This window comes from Sebastes umbrosus, chromosome 11 (assembly GCF_015220745.1).
Source record: "Sebastes umbrosus isolate fSebUmb1 chromosome 11, fSebUmb1.pri, whole genome shotgun sequence".
NCBI lineage: Eukaryota > Metazoa > Chordata > Actinopteri > Perciformes > Sebastidae > Sebastes > Sebastes umbrosus.
The window spans coordinates 416,876-433,263 of record NC_051279.1 but is presented as its reverse complement, the minus strand read 5'-3'; positions in this window follow the sequence as shown (position 1 = coordinate 433,263).

The window sequence follows — 16,388 nt, the reverse complement described above, 5'->3', positions numbered from 1 at the left end:
GGGAGGCTCTCGGAGCTCTGTAAATGACAGCACGTCTCAGCAGCATGAAACAACTAAACAGGAACTCTTATTGATCTGGATGAGGAGTGTTGGTAGAATCCTCTAACCGGGACTCTTTCACTCCTCCTCCTGTTCTCTCCGTCGCGCGTGTCGAAGCATAATGAGCTGTTGGCTTTCATGGATGTGTGGGGCTCTAATAAGCTGGATAGTCAGTTGACTAACTAGCTGCATATTTCACTAATGAGCCGTGTTCAACCGCTCTGCTCTGATTGGCCAGATGTCTCCAGGTTGGTCGACTGTTCATGATGGGTAGCTGTTGATGAGGAAATATCTGTTATTGAGACACTTGCAGGTACAGTTTAAAAAGAATCCTTATTTTCATCGACACATTCTTGACTAAAGAAATCAGAGCTTAATCCATTTAGATCAGGCCGGTTTATAAGAGCACAGATTCCTAATGATTCGTGCACTGTAGCGGCGTTTTCACTGCTCGTAACGATGAAATTCATGTCTTGGAAAATAGATTTAATATTCTGTGGAAGGGTTTCCGAGCGCCGGTCCTAGAAGAGTTATATAGTTTAATATACTCCTTTTAATCTTAAAGTGGATGAATAATGTAAATTCCTCCATAACCATTTCAGCTCAATACATTTGTAACCCAGTTAAACCACACGGGCTTTATCATGTTATTCAGTGAGCTTCAGAGGTGCTAGTAGGCAGATGTTGTTACCTCTGGACAGAACCCAAGCTCGCTGTCCCCCCCGTTTTCAGTCTTTATGCTAAGCTAAGATGATCAGCTGCTGGCTGGAGTTTCATATTTATCATACAGACATGACAGTGGAATCAATCTTCTCATCCAACTCTGCAAGAAAGCAAATGTCCCCGAATGTTGAACTATTCCTTTCATTTTTCTGATTCTAGTAGAGTTGGACCGTTTCTGTCAATCTGTCCTTCAATCAGCTCACACGTTTGTCTGTTCCCTCTCCTTATTGAAACTCTGTCAGTAATTCATTCATTCATTAATTAGACTCTAGATGTGTGGATGCCAGGCGATACTGTCTATACAAATAGCATTTTGATGTGTTGCGTGTATCTGCCATGTGAACATCAGAATCAATCCAAACAATTACTATAGATATACTTTGAATATCGCTGCAGAGACATATTAAACGTGAGTACAAGCTACTCTATATAAGAGGTTGACTAAAGGCTAAAGGCTTGATAGATAGTAACGAACCAGCCTTGAGCCAGGTCACCGTGTGACCTTCATATACCGTGTGAACACTGAAGCTCCTCTCGGCACACGACAACTCTGATCTAATTGCTCACAGGGTGTCTGGTTTAATAGCCCCCCCGTCTGCAGCAATTAATGGTGGAAATGTTCTGATGCCTTGTGACACACTCCTGAAGGAAGCAGATACAGCGGGATGGAACACGACACATTTCTTCTTCTTGTTCTTTGACAGAAATGCTTTTGACCGGCCGATCGCGTCTGTCACATACGACACTCTTCACTGCGGAAAATCACTTTCTCCCACAAGGCAGAATCCTTAAGACATCAGACCGAAGCTGGTAATGCAGTCCGCCGTGTGGAGGATGAGTCTTATACCAAGGACATGAGTGCAGCTTTAAAAACACACGGCACATTATTGTAATTTCATCAGCTCTCAAAGCCTCAATCACGGCAGCCATAAAAACCTCCTACGCTCCCCCTGAGGAAGATCCAGAGAAGAGAAACCCCTCAGCAGAACAGAGCAGCCGGCTCTTCATCACTCCGGCTTGTGCGTGAGTTATCGGGTTTCATAATTGAAACAGCGACATGTAATATTTTATTCAGGGGACCAGAACGACTCAGCAGCATTTCTTTGGACTTATATTTTGTTAACACGGCATAAAAACAAACCAAAAACACATTTCACTGGCTTTTTGTGCAACAGTAATATTGAAAGGGAATTCAAATGGTACACCAAAAAGCACTTTGAAAATATACATTTTTATTTTGCATAAGACATTACAGGGAGGTTGGCTTTACTGTGGTGGTAAATGACACATTTGTACAGCGTGTACAGTTTGTATTTAGAAACCAGGAACCCTCTCTGATTTATCCAACCCTCTCCCCTGAGAGATGGAACCAGTAATTCACTCTCCTGTGTTTGGTCTGTTTTGTGTCTCTTGTGGATGAACACAACAAATGGTTTCCTGTCTTTGAATATCAGATAATATGCCCTTTAGATTCCACCTGCGTAAAGTACCCGGCACACAAGGACACACTTTGAAAAAAGACGGCCACTGATCGGACTATTTATACTGCAATATTTTGAGAGACAGAGGCGGTGAGAATCTGCAGTTATGAGCCATGAATTAATATGTGACATTTCATCTTGTCAATGAATGTTTGGGCATGATGAACAACCTCTCAGTTCGAGGGCTGCTTTATAAATCACAGGACGGTGACAGTTTGGATTTGTTATCATGCATGCTCTGCAGAAAGTGGAACTCATTTCAGCATCAAAGTGAAGAGGAGGGGAAAGTGTGCCACATGTGATGCTATCTGAGCATATGATTGAGCACATTTGTCCTGCGAGGAATAATCACGTGGTCTTCTGCTGATGTGGTGCCTGCAGCGCCTTCTGAGAGAGGACAGCTGAAGTCGTCTCTCACAGAGCACACAGAGAAGTCGTGGCTGTGCATTGCAGGGATTTGTGTCAACTAATGCCGGGATCAGACTGCAGGATATTGTCTTTGACGATGGTCACCATGTCAGATCTAACGATCACAGCGCCATAAACTCTTGCAGTGTCTCGGTCGGGTGACTGGCGAGACTACACGTATGACCACGACCAATCACGGCCCGTCGTATTCCACGATCACGATCACGATGACGTTCAGACGTCATCGGGGAGGCGGTTGAAGCAACTGTCGATCATGGCGACAGAAGCGTTGTGTGTGATGCTGGCGGTCTGGTGAAAAAGAAAAGAAAGAAAAAGGGTTGTGGATGTTCTCCTGGGTGGCTCAGAGAGGACGGTACGGGCTGTCCATACTTCAGTCAGTTTGGTTGTTCCACCTGACAGCAGCAAACTCCTCATCCCTCCTCCTTTTCTCCATGTTTGTTTATTACCAAGTGACCTGACTGCGACTGCGCGCTGGAGAGAGCACCTGATTGGTCAACGCAAAGGAACACGTCGTTGGAGATGTCACACTAGGCGCGTCGTGACGAAACATTCTGAAAGGCTAAGCTTCTCCTCGGGGTGTCGTTGGGCGTTCCAGACGTGGCGTCGGTTGTCGTGTACTATGACACACTACACCAGATAAGAGGATCGATTTTCGCACACACTCGTATCGTTCCCGATCCCCTACGACAGCCGTGTCGGGCTGTAATCAATCTCCTGCGACGACCTTGCAGGGCTATAATCGATCTCCTACGACGGCCGTGTCGGGCTGTAATCGATCCCCTACGACGGCCGTGTCGGGCTGTAATCGATCCCCTACGACGGCAGCGTCGGGCTATAATCGATCCCCTACGACGGCAGCGTCGGGCTATAATCGATCCCCTACGACGGCCGCGTCGGGCTATAATCGATCCCCTACGACGGCCGCGTCGGGCTATAATCGATCCCCTACGACGGCCGTGTCGGGCTGTAATCGGGCTGATATGGTGGAGTCTGAACCGGGCATAAGTGGCGAGTAGAGGCACAGGTTTATTTATCTAAGTATATAGTTATTTTTTCCTTTTTTAGCTCATTCATTGTTTTGGTGACTCACCATGAACTTCACTACCCTCAGTGGGAAGAGAGGCGCTAGATGTGACTCGATGTGACTAGATGTGGTGTGGGAGTAGCTATTACAGGGTGACATGCTATTGTGGTGTCAAGGATCAGTGGATGTGTGTTTTGGACGCCCTCCTGCTCAGGCTGGGTCAAAAACACTAAAACACAAAGACACAGCTGCATTCTGGGATCCAAGAGCACATCATCTTATAATCTCTCTTGTGCATAATTTGGCCGATTGTATCTATAAGTGGATAAATCCAGATCGCTCATGTGATGAAACTGACTTTGAGGCTTTTTCATTCTATCTGTTTCCTGTCCATGGTGTCTCTGTGTGTTCTGGTGCTTACAGGCAGCATCGTGCCTGAAGTGGGAGTGTGGAGGCGGCTACGTTCTCCTCTTTGGTGGCTGACCCAAACTGCCCCCCCGCTGTCTGCTGCCACTTCTGTTTGGCTTTTTGCTAAATTCTCTTTGGACCAGAGCAGCATTGTACCAACATGTTTTATCTCCTCCCCATCTGATTTAAATGATGCTGCCATCTATTGACTTATGGCAGTCTTTCAAATCCTACACAAGGACATTGAATTCCTCTTGGCTTCTTCCTTTGTCTCCTTCTACTGCAGACTTTAGCTACCTCACACACATCTATCAGAGCTCACTGGTTTATAAAGGAAAGGATGATTCGGTTGGCTACGACTAACGTTTGTCCCGTTATTGTCCGTTCGCTGTTCCCAGGCGAGTGGCATGAGGCCACAGAATGTCCAGGAGTGAGAGGTCACTCCTGAGCTTTGTGCCATTGTCTGGTTTTGCACCATTTACTATCGATTCGCACAATTGAAGCCATATAATGAAGGTCACTTGGAAATGATTTTAAAGTCAATGTCATCATCGGGATCCACACAGTTTCTTTCTGCTGCTGAATCCTAATATAGAACAGCTCTCAACAGCTGCTTCAGAATGAAAACAGAAATACAGTCTTCTACTGAGATATCCCCAAGAACTGCAAAACACATACTGAGATAAAGAAAGAGTTGCATAATGCAGATTTGTTTGAAAGTGATATGATATACCACCATATATTGTGTGGAATGTGACAACAAAAATACCTGCACAGACGTTTGTGATAAAAAAGGCTTTGAAACCAAAATGTAAAGAAAGCAGTGCGACGTTCTCAACGTTCACTTTACAGATTCAGATGAGAGTATGCTATCCTCATACCATAATTAACAGGAGGTGCCATGTAGGCTGCTGGAATATGAATGTGTGAACACATGCTGTTTTATTCTCTGTATCAGCCTGGAGGAAGCGTATTACAGAATACAGAATACAGAAAAAAACATAAAAGTTCCGAGGGTAGAAATGTAAAATACAGCGCAGGATGTTTCACTCGGACACTGCAGGTGTCCTGCTTTTGTTCCCTCGCGGTCAGCACATAGCTGTTGGTACAAAGAATGACTAAAAGCTGTTGTTGTGTAGCTGCGGGCGCTCATCCTCTGCTCTGCTACAGACCAATGTGTCCTTTGTCATCGGTGTATTTATTCTTCCTGTCTTCCTGTCTGGATGCTGCCCGCCAATCCAGCCAGAGAAAAGCTTATCGGCCAGAAGTGGTTGACAAGAAATGTACATGCAAAACATGTCAAGATCTCTGTGCTGGCCCGACACGGGGTTCCAGGAGGATTATTACCTCTGCCAAGGAGCTCATGTTTCCGGTTCGGCTTGTCTGTTTGTCAGCAGGATTACGGAAAAACTACCGGCCTGGTTTTCCTGAAACTTGATGGTGAAGCATGGGCCAAGGAAGAACCCGTTACATGTTGGATCAGACTCACGGGGAGGGTACGCAAATTATTTCTCACTTTCGTTACCATTGCGATATACTGTAGGGCATTTGGCCTTGGCAGCAGCACCAGCAGCAGCACCAGCAACAGCAGCAGCAGTGGCAGCAGCAGCAGCAGCGGCAGCAGCAGCATCAGCAGCATCAGCAGCACTAGCAGCAGCGGTGGCAGAGGCAGCAGCAGCAGCAGCAGCAGCAGTAACAGCAGCATCAGCAGCGGCAGCAGCAGCATCAGCAGCACTAGCAGCAGCAGCAACAGCAGCGGCAGCAGCAGCAGCAGCAGCAGCAGCAGTAACAGCAGCAGCAGCAGTAACAGCAGCATCAGCAGCAGCAGTAACAGCAGCAGCAGCAACAGCATCAGCATCAGCAGCACTAGCAGCAGCAGCAGCAGCAGCAGCAGCAGCAGCAGCAGCAGCAGCAACAACAGCTCCTCCTGTCAGAGCCGGACCAGCGGTGAAATGCCACTGTCAGTTATTGTTCTGCGGTTGTCACGGCTTATGTGAAATCCATTTTCTCTGTTTGAATACGTTCTGTCAGGGAAGAAAAGGCCCAAACTCAAATCTCTTCTCTGCCCAGTCTTTGACAGAGAGCATCTGACAGCAAATGGCTTCATGGCCTCGTCACAGATGAGACGTCCGTCTGTCCTCTGACGGACTGTCTGTCTCTCACAATGGCTTCTCTTTCTTTACATTGGTTTGCAATGACGTCACTCCTCTTGCCTCGATCATCTGCCAGACTGGACTGGAGACTGTCCCATTAATGTTATTTATATATGTATGTGTATGTATATTTATATAGAGCAAGCATTTCCTGTTTGCTCATTTAGACATCAATAGAACTCTGTACAAAAACCTTTCTGTCTTTTCTGCAAAATCCATGTTGGATTCTAAAACTACATTAATAACTATCATAAGTTAATTAAGAGTTCATCCCTTCATTCTTACTCTTACATTGTAGTTTCACCACGGCAGACTGACGTCACTAACATCCGCCGCCGTCGCATCATCATCACGGAGCTTCTAGTGAAAGAGCAGACAGATTCTCAGAACACCATGTTGTCTTCTCCTGAGTCCTTCTGAATCCTCCTTCTCACCTTTCCTTGACCTCATGACGTTTTCCATCCAGGTCAAGGAGAAGTGGTTAGGAGAAGACGTTAGGAGAAGTGGTTAGGAAAAGTGGTTAGGAGAAGACGTTAGGAGAAGTGGTTAAGAGAAGACGTTAGGAGAAGTGGTTAGGAGAAGACGTTAGGAGAAGAAGTTAGGAGAAGTGGTTAGGAAAAGACGTTAGGAAAAGTGGTTAGGAGAAGACGTTAGGAGAAGTGGTTAAGAGAAGAAGTTAGGAGAAGTGGTTAGGAGAAGACGTTAGGAGAAGACGTTAGGAGAAGTGGTTAGGAGAAGTGGTTAGGAGAAGTGGTTAGGAGAAGACGTTAGGAGAAGTGGTTAGGAGAAGACGTTAGGAGAAGTGGTTAGGAGAATTGGTTAGGAGAATTGGTTAGGAGAAGACATTAGGAGAAGACGTTAGGAGAAGACGTTAGGAGAAGACGTTAGGAGAAGACGTTAGGAGAAGACGTTAGGAGAAGTGGTTAGGAGAAGACGTTAGGAGAAGTGGTTAGGAGAAGACGTTAGGAGAAGACATTAGGAGAAGTGGTTAGGAGAAGACGTTAGGAGAAGTGGTTAGGAGAAGTGGTTAGGAGAAGACATTAGGAGAAGTGGTTAGGAGAAGACGTTAGGAGAAGTGGTTAGGAGAAGACGTTAGGAGAAGTGGTTAGGAGAAGACGTTAGGAGAAGTGGTTAGGAGAAGACGTTAGGAGAAGACGTTAGGAGAAGTGGTTAGGAGAAGACGTTAGGAGAAGTGGTTAAGAGAAGAAGTTAGGAGAAGTGGTTAGGAGAAGACGTTAGGAGAAGACGTTAGGAGAAGTGGTTAGGAGAAGTGGTTAGGAGAAGACATTAGGAGAAGACGTTAGGAGAAGACGTTAGGAGAAGTGGTTAGGAGAAGACGTTAGGAGAAGTGGTTAGGAGAATTGGTTAGGAGAATTGGTTAGGAGAAGACATTAGGAGAAGACGTTAGGAGAAGACGTTAGGAGAAGACGTTAGGAGAAGACGTTAGGAGAAGACGTTAGGAGAAGTGGTTAGGAGAAGACGTTAGGAGAAGTGGTTAGGAGAAGACGTTAGGAGAAGACATTAGGAGAAGTGGTTAGGAGAAGTGGTTAGGAGAAGTGGTTAGGAGAAGACATTAGGAGAAGTGGTTAGGAGAAGACGTTAGGAGAAGTCGTTAGGAGAAGTGGTTAGGAGAAGACGTTAGGAGAAGTGGTTAGGAGAAGACGTTAGGAGAAGACGTTAGGAGAAGTGGTTAGGAGAAGACGTTAGGAGAAGACGTTAGGAGAAGTGGTTAGAGAAGTGGTTAGGAGAAGACGTTAGGAGAAGTGGTTAAGAGAAGACGTTAGGAGAAGACGTTAGGAGAAGTGGTAGGAGAAGTGGTTAGGAGAAGACGTTAGGAGAAGTGGTTAGGAGAAAGTGTTAGGAGAAGACATTAGAAGAAGACGTTAGGAGAAAGACGTTAGGAGAAGGTGGTTAGGAGAAGACGTTAGGAGAAGTGGTTAGGAGAATTGGTTAGGAGAAGACGTTAGGAGAAGACATTAGGAGAAGACGTTAGGAGAAGACGTTAGGAGAAGACATTAGGAGAAGACGTTAGGAGAAGTGGTTAGGAGAAGTGGTTAGGAGAAGACGTTAGGAGAAGTGGTTAGGAGAAGACATTAGGAGAAGTGGTTAGGAGAAGTGGTTAGGAGAAGACATTAGGAGAAGTGGTTAGGAGAAGACGTTAGGAGAAGTGGTTAGGAGAAGACATTAGGAGAAGACGTTAGGAGAAGACGTTAGGAGAAGTGGTTAGGAGAAGACGTTAGGAGAAGTGGTTAGGAGAATTGGTTAGGAGAATTGGTTAGGAGAAGACATTAGGAGAAGACGTTAGGAGAAGACGTTAGGGAGAAGACGTAGGAGAAGACGTTAGGAGAAGACGTTAGGAGAAGTGGTTAGGAGAAGACGTTAGGAGAAGTGGTTAGGAGAAGACGTTAGGAGAAGACATTAGGAGAAGTGGTTAGGAGAAGACGTTAGGAGAAGTGGTTAGGAGAAGTGGTTAGGAGAAGACATTAGGAGAAGTGGTTAGGAGAAGACGTTAGGAGAAGTGGTTAGGAGAAGACGTTAGGAGAAGTGGTTAGGAGAAGACGTTAGGAGAAGTGGTTAGGAGAAGACGTTAGGAGAAGACGTTAGGAGAAGTGGTTAGGAGAAGACGTTAGGAGAAGACGTTAGGAGAAGTGGTTAGGAGAAGTGGTTAGGAGAAGACGTTAGGAGAAGTGGTTAAGAGAAGACGTTAGGAGAAGACGTTAGGAGAAGTGGTTAGGAGAAGTGGTTAGGAGAAGACGTTAGGAGAAGTGGTTAGGAGAAGTGGTTAGGAGAAGACATTAGAAGAAGACGTTAGGAGAAGACGTTAGGAGAAGTGGTTAGGAGAAGACGTTAGGAGAAGTGGTTAGGAGAAGTGGTTAGGAGAAGACATTAGGAGAAGACGTTAGGAGAAGACGTTAGGAGAAGACATTAGGAGAAGACGTTAGGAGAAGTGGTTAGGAGAAGACGTTAGGAGAAGTGGTTAGGAGAAGACGTTAGGAGAAGTGGTTAGGAGAAGACATTAGGAGAAGTGGTTAGGAGAAGTGGTTAGGAGAAGACATTAGGAGAAGTGGTTAGGAGAAGACGTTAGGAGAAGTGGTTAGGAGAAGACATTAGGAGAAGTGGTTAGGAGAAGACGTTAGGAGAAGTGGTTAGGAGAAGACGTTAGGAGAAGACATTAGGAGAAGTGGTTAGGAGAAGACGTTAGGAGAAGTGGTTAGGAGAAGTGGTTAGGAGAAGACATTAGGAGAAGTGGTTAGGAGAAGATGTTAGGAGAAGTGGTTAGGAGAAGACGTTAGGAGAAGTGGTTAGGAGAAGACGTTAGGAGAAGTGGTTAGGAGAAGACGTTAGGAGAAGTGGTTAGGAGAAGACGTTAGGAGAAGACGTTAGGAGAAGTGGTTAGGAGAAGACGTTAGGAGAAGACGTTAGGAGAAGTGGTTAGGAGAAGTGGTTAGGAGAAGTGGTTAAGAGAAGACGTTAGGAGAAGACGTTAGGAGAAGTGGTTAGGAGAAGTGGTTAGGAGAAGTGGTTAGGAGAAGACGTTAGGAGAAGTGGTTAGGAGAAGTGGTTAGGAGAAGACATTAGAAGAAGACGTTAGGAGAAGACGTTAGGAGAAGTGGTTAGGAGAAGACGTTAGGAGAAGACGTTAGGAGAAGTGGTTAGGAGAATTGGTTAGGAGAATTGGTTAGGAGAAGACGTTAGGAGAAGACGTTAGGAGAAGTGGTTAGGAGAATTGGTTAGGAGAATTGGTTAGGAGAAGACGTTAGGAGAAGACGTTAGGAGAAGACATTAGGAGAAGACGTTAGGAGAAGTGGTTAGGAGAAGACGTTAGGAGAAGTGGTTAGGAGAAGACGTTAGGAGAAGTGGTTAGGAGAAGACATTAGGAGAAGTGGTTAGGAGAAGACGTTAGGAGAAGTGGTTAGGAGAAGTGGTTAGGAGAAGACATTAGGAGAAGTGGTTAGGAGAAGACGTTAGGAGAAGACATTAGGAGAAGTGGTTAGGAGAAGACGTTAGGAGAAGTGGTTAGGAGAAGACGTTAGGAGAAGACGTTAGGAGAAGTGGTTAAGAGAAGACGTTAGGAGAAGACGTTAGGAGAAGTGGTTAGGAGAAGTGGTTAGGAGAAGTGGTTAGGAGAAGACGTTAGGAGAAGTGGTTAGGAGAAGTGGTTAGGAGAAGACGTTAGGAGAAGTGGTTAGGAGAAGACGTTAGGAGAAGACGTTAGGAGAAGACGTTAGGAGAAGTGGTTAGGAGAAGACGTTAGGAGAAGACGTTAGGAGAAGACGTTAGGAGAAGTGGTTAGGAGAAGACGTTAGGAGAAGACGTTAGGAGAAGTGGTTAGGAGAAGACGTTAGGAGAAGACGTTAGGAGAAGACGTTAGGATGTAATTTTTTGGCTTTTCGAACGTAACCTTTCTGTTGACCCTGAGGGATTTCCTAGATCTCCATTTGACCCGGCAGCGTGCACCCAGCCCGTCAGACTCTCCACTCCGACCATGTGACCCGGCAGCGTGCACCCAGCCCGTCAGACTCTCCGCTCCGACCATGTGACCCGGCAGCGTGCACCCAGCCCGTCAGACTCTCCGCTCCGACCATGTGACCCGGCAGCGTGCACCCAGCCCGTCAGACTCTCCGCTCCGACCATGTGACCCGGCAGCGTGCACCCAGCCCGTCAGACTCTCCACTCCGACCATGTGACCCGGCAGCGTGCACCCAGCCCGTCAGCCTCTCCTCTCCGACCATGTGACCCGGCAGCGTGCACCCAGCCCGTCAGACTCTCCGCTCCGACCATGTGACCCGGCAGCGTGCACCCAGCCCGTCAGACTCTCCACTCCGACTCGGCTCCAACATCCATAACTCAGCATCCTAACACGGTCAGAAGAGTCAGAATCAGATCCGTCTGCAGACTCTAATTAGCTGGCTTACTGGAGCTCCTGCAGTAAAAATACCCACTTCTTCATGTTTGGACAGAGAAACACTAAAAAGGGTTATAAAATCAGATGCTTGTTAAATTGAGTCAGCACAGTCAGAATCCTTACCAACACAGGATGTCTCATTTAAATTCACTTAATGAATTCAGCTATTCCGAAGTTGCAGTTCCTAATTTTAACAAAAGTGTTTCATCATTGGAAGCCAGATCTCAAAGCAGCTACAGATCCATCCAAGTAACAGATCAAGTGAGAATAATTGGAGAGTCACACAGCTCTCTGGGTCTCGGTCAGCACGATGTGTTCGACTGAATTAACTTTGAAACAACTTTAAAATTCAATTTGGCGACTCAGCCGTCTGAGTGCTGTTGAAAACTAGCCGAGTGTCATTTTACAAGCTTGCAGTGTGGATGAATGCAATAATGGCTTCATTATCGGTGCGGCTGTTGTTATGTATTATTCCAGTTGCTGTTGATAAAAGGAACACAAAGAGATGACAGCTGGATGGATTCTGAAGAAAAAAGAAAAAGTTCATTTGTTCAGAGACAGCATCTGTACAATGTAGGAGATATATTAGCACACTGTGTGTGTGTGTGTGTGTGTGTGTGTGCATCACCCTCGTCTCCTGATCACCTCTAATCCATCTAACCTGTCTAACCTGTCTAGCTAGTCTAACCTGTCTAGCTAATCTAACCTGTCTAGCTAGTCTAACCTGTCTAGCTAGTCTAACCTGTCTAACATGTCTAACCTGTCTAACCTGTCTAGCTAGTCTAACCTGTCTAATCTGTCTAACCTGTCTAGCTAGTCTAACCTGTCTAACATGTCTAACCTGTCTAACCTGTCTAGCTAGTCTAACCTGTCTAATCTGTCTAACCTGTCTAGCTAGTCTAACCTGTCTAATCTGTCTAACCTGTCTAGCTAGTCTAACCTGTCTAACCTGTCTAACATGTCTAACCTGTCTAGCTAGTCTAACCTGTCTAGCTAGTCTAACCTGTCTAACCTGTCTAACCTGTCTCAGACTAGGTTCTAAACTGGTTTTACAACTACAGGCTCCATATATGATGTTTTTATTGTAGGACCCATCAAAAACAACTTGGATTTCAACTTTGAACTAAAACTGTCTTTCACAGATGTCTCACTTTTAATATTCAGAGTTTTGTCCCGTAGGTGCTTAAACAAGCACCGTTATCGTCTTCCTCCATGATGGCAGGTAGCTTTAACAGCTTCATCTATTAGCTAGTGTGCTAAAGACAAGAGGCCGATCACATGGAGTGTGTTCCAATCCACGTACTTCCAGAAGTACACTTCAATGTAGTGCACTGTGTGCACTTTGTACTCACTTGAGTAGTGTGTATTTCAACAGGGTAGGATCGTCTCAAATCGAATACTCTGCGACGCACTGACCGGAAATGACGATCGCAACATTTGACCGCGGCTCGCTACCCGCCAAAATATCTTCTGAAAAAAAATGGAAGCAGAGTGGAAATTACGTTTCCAGCGTCGTCGCCTATGATGTGTCCTCCTGTTGGCTGAAAATGCACCGGTATGTTTACGTATTGTATTGTTTTATTCTGTTATCTACGTATGTTTGAATAGTGGTCGTGGCTCCGCCCCTTCTGCTGCGTAGCCAAGATGGCGAGAGTTGAGTGTGGAAAGTGTCCAGCGTTCCACACTCAACGATCTGACCGTTTTGAGTACAACATCCGGGTACTTTGAGTGCACTGCATTTTGCCGTACTTCCCGGTGTGAACGCACTTATGCCCTCAAAGTAGTAAATGTAAGTACAGAAGTACGCGGATTGGAACACACTGCTGGAGTGATAATTGTGTGTTTAGCTCTGACGGGTCGTAGGCTGCATGTCGTTAGCTAGCTAGTTGTAGTTTAACCAACGTATTCTAGATAGCTCTGACGGGGCGGAGGCTGTGAGCTGTTATTTATATATAATTATATATAATTATTTGAAGCTCCACACTTTAAACCTGTATTTGGTTCCTTCTGCTGTATTAGGTGTCTCATTGTAAAAGCATTATTTAAAAGTGGATCTGTGAGTTAACTTCTGTCACAGATCAAGTGATGCCAGAGCAGACGTCTTCATCTCCCTTTAATCTGGTTATTTTGAAGACAGATTGTGACGGAGCCACAGATGAAGATAAGTGAATGACTAGCCCTGGATGGTTCAGAATGAATGTGCTTTAGGTGTGTCTGCAGCAGAACGAGTTGATGATCCGTAATCAGTTACACTCCTGGTTGAATATATTCAGACAGAAGTTTCTGTGAGATTATTTATTCTTCAGTAATGGAGTGCTCATTGTAGACACAGCTAATGTAAACTCTGACTCTAATAAGGATAAATTCATCTCCGCTACAGTCCTGTAATATATTAAATCAACTATGGATAACAGTCATTTATTCACTTAATTATGTCCATTGACTTAGATTGACTGCAGCTGTGTCTTTTGTATCACACTCATTAACAAAACAAGACAATACAAGTCGTTCTGAAACGCTGATTTGGCCTCAGAGGAAGTCAACATGTTGTGTCAGGACTCTTCGTTCCACTGAAATCATATCGCTCACTCGCCACAGCTGGACTAGCTGATATTACAGAGAGAGAGAGAGAGAGAGAGAGAGAGAGAGAGAATGATGATGGCTCCATCTCTCCATCTCTCGTCCTCCAGTGAGACCAGACCAGAGCAGGTCCTGCTGTGATCTCCGTCCCTGAAGCCCCAAAGAGCCTCGAAGCAGTCTGACAACACAGAGCTGTCACAGTCTGTCTGCTCCTAGACGGAGAACACACTCTATCCATCCATCCATCCATCCATCCATCCATCCATCTATCATCCATCCATCCTTCTATCTATCCATCCTTCCATCCATCCTTCCATCCATCCATCCTTCTATCCATCCATCCATCCATCCTTCTATCATCCTTCCATCCTTCTATCCATCTATCTATCCATCTATCCATCCATCTATCCATCCCTCCTTCCCTCCTCTACTGATTTTAAAGCCCTTTGAGGTAAATTAGTGATATTGGGTTAAATAAAATGGACTTCCGTCCATCTATAGTTCTCTCCGTCCTCCCTCTTTTCTCTCCGTCCTCCCTCTTTTCTCTCCGTCCTCCCTCTTTTCTTTCCTTCCTTCCCTCTTTCCCTCCCTCCGTTCCTCCCTCCATCCTGTGTATGATGGTCTGGTCTCAGCTCTGTGCCGTGCACACATTGTGCTCCATGTGTCTGCAGCGTGGTGTGTAGCTGCTGTTTGGACGGTTAGCTCTGTGTGTTAAATGTGTCCTCACACCGGCTTCACTCTGATTGGTGAGTCAACACAGGCCGCCGCTCAGCTGCCTGCTCAAATGTGACTCTGTTTGTTGTGCCATCCATTCAAATCCGCCTAAGATCTGATGAACAGGTGAGAGCGAGCTCATCAGATTTGAGCAGGCGGCGTAAACCCGTCCGTGTTGACTGACGCAGCGATCGGCAGAGAACAGAGAGGATGTGTGTTAGTCACAGGAGAGCTGTGTGACCCTCCAATGTGATGCTCACGCTCATGTGTGTCAAGTTTTTATTGTGTTTTAAATGAGTCTTTATGTGATGCAGTCTAAACAGGAAGAACAATGATCCCTTTGTCACATGTCCATGAGAGACATGAAGGATTTGATCCAGCGGCTGGTTTGACGGGAGCTCTCTGGAGGGTTTGGTTGCTGCTGGTTGGTTCTGCAACAGAAGGGTGAGAGTCACAACCGGATCACTGCAATTAGACGAAGAAGCACAGGAGACTAGTGCCCCCCAGTGTTAGCTGGATGTATGATTATAGTCTGCATGCTGCTGTGGAATGATTGGATTCAAGACTATCTCGGAGTAGAAATTCTGTTTTCTGTGATGTGCATTGATCCAGTGAATTTGGAATTTAGTTTTTGGCAGCAGTATACCATGAAAGCTCAACTTTAACTGCTGATACAATCATTTATAAACCATTTGTGTGTGTCCTCTGCTGTTTCATTCTGTTTCCAATCAGAAGCCCGAGGGTTCGGTTAGAGAGCTGCAGAGTGTTAGTAACACGAGGCAGGAGGTCTGTCGGACTCTTTGGTTGGTTCATAACATGAGAGGAGGCTGGAAAGCCTTGTAGAGGTTACCTATCTAACCCATGTGTGCAAGCAGCATTTACTGTTGTAGCTGGTGGAGGTTAAACTAGTTTTAATCTCTTTATTTACAATAAATCAAAATGAATAATACATAAAATGTAAAATAATATTAAAAATAAATGTAGATATTAATGAATTGATGAAATATGACATAAATTGATATTTCTGTTTTAATTTGCTCCTTTATTTATTTACCTTTGTATTAATTGCCCTATCTATTTAATTTTCCTTTTTATTTATTTATTTTTATTAACTTTTAATTTTATTTATTTATTTTTGCATTTTTTATTTATTTTAAATTCATGTTTAAATTGATTTTTTTCATTATTAAATTGTATTTATTTATTCATTCATTATTTTTATGGAGCGGGGACCTTGTCCATAGCGTCACAAGATGAATCGGAGGGGTCGTGAGATGATTAACAGAGGAGGAAAGAATCTATTATTTGTCACACTTTTCTCTAATCTTTGATTCTTTTTCATGAGATTTTGGAGAATTGAATTACCTCTTTGTTTGGACCTTAAACAGTTATTGAAATGAAACTATGTGAGAAGTTTGAGGGAGAATGTCTCTTTGGTGGAACTGCTAATAACTCACAGACATCTGAAACATGATGACGGCCCCGACCACACTGCTGCTTTTTGTACGAGGTCATAAGTCAGATAGTTTGGGAACCAGTGGTCCAATTTGTTTTTCATGTGAAACCTTAAATCTGCAAAGTAACCAGTAACTATAGCTATCAGATACGTGTAGAGGAGTAAAAAATACAATATTTGCCTCTAAAATGTAGTGAATTCTAAGTATAAAGTATCTTAAAATGGAAATACTCAAGTCAAGTACTTTGAAACTTGAGTAAATGTACTTAGTTACTTTCCACCACTGGTTATGTTACTGAGGAATAATTGCTTTAAATATCATATTAAAACACTGAATCAAATGAAATGAAATGGATTCATCCTGGACTAGTTCCTCATTCATGGATGAAGTATTCATTACATCCCTTTCAGTGGCCATTCTCCACGGAGGAACACTAAGACAGCATTGACCTACATCACTTCATGTATTTTCAGC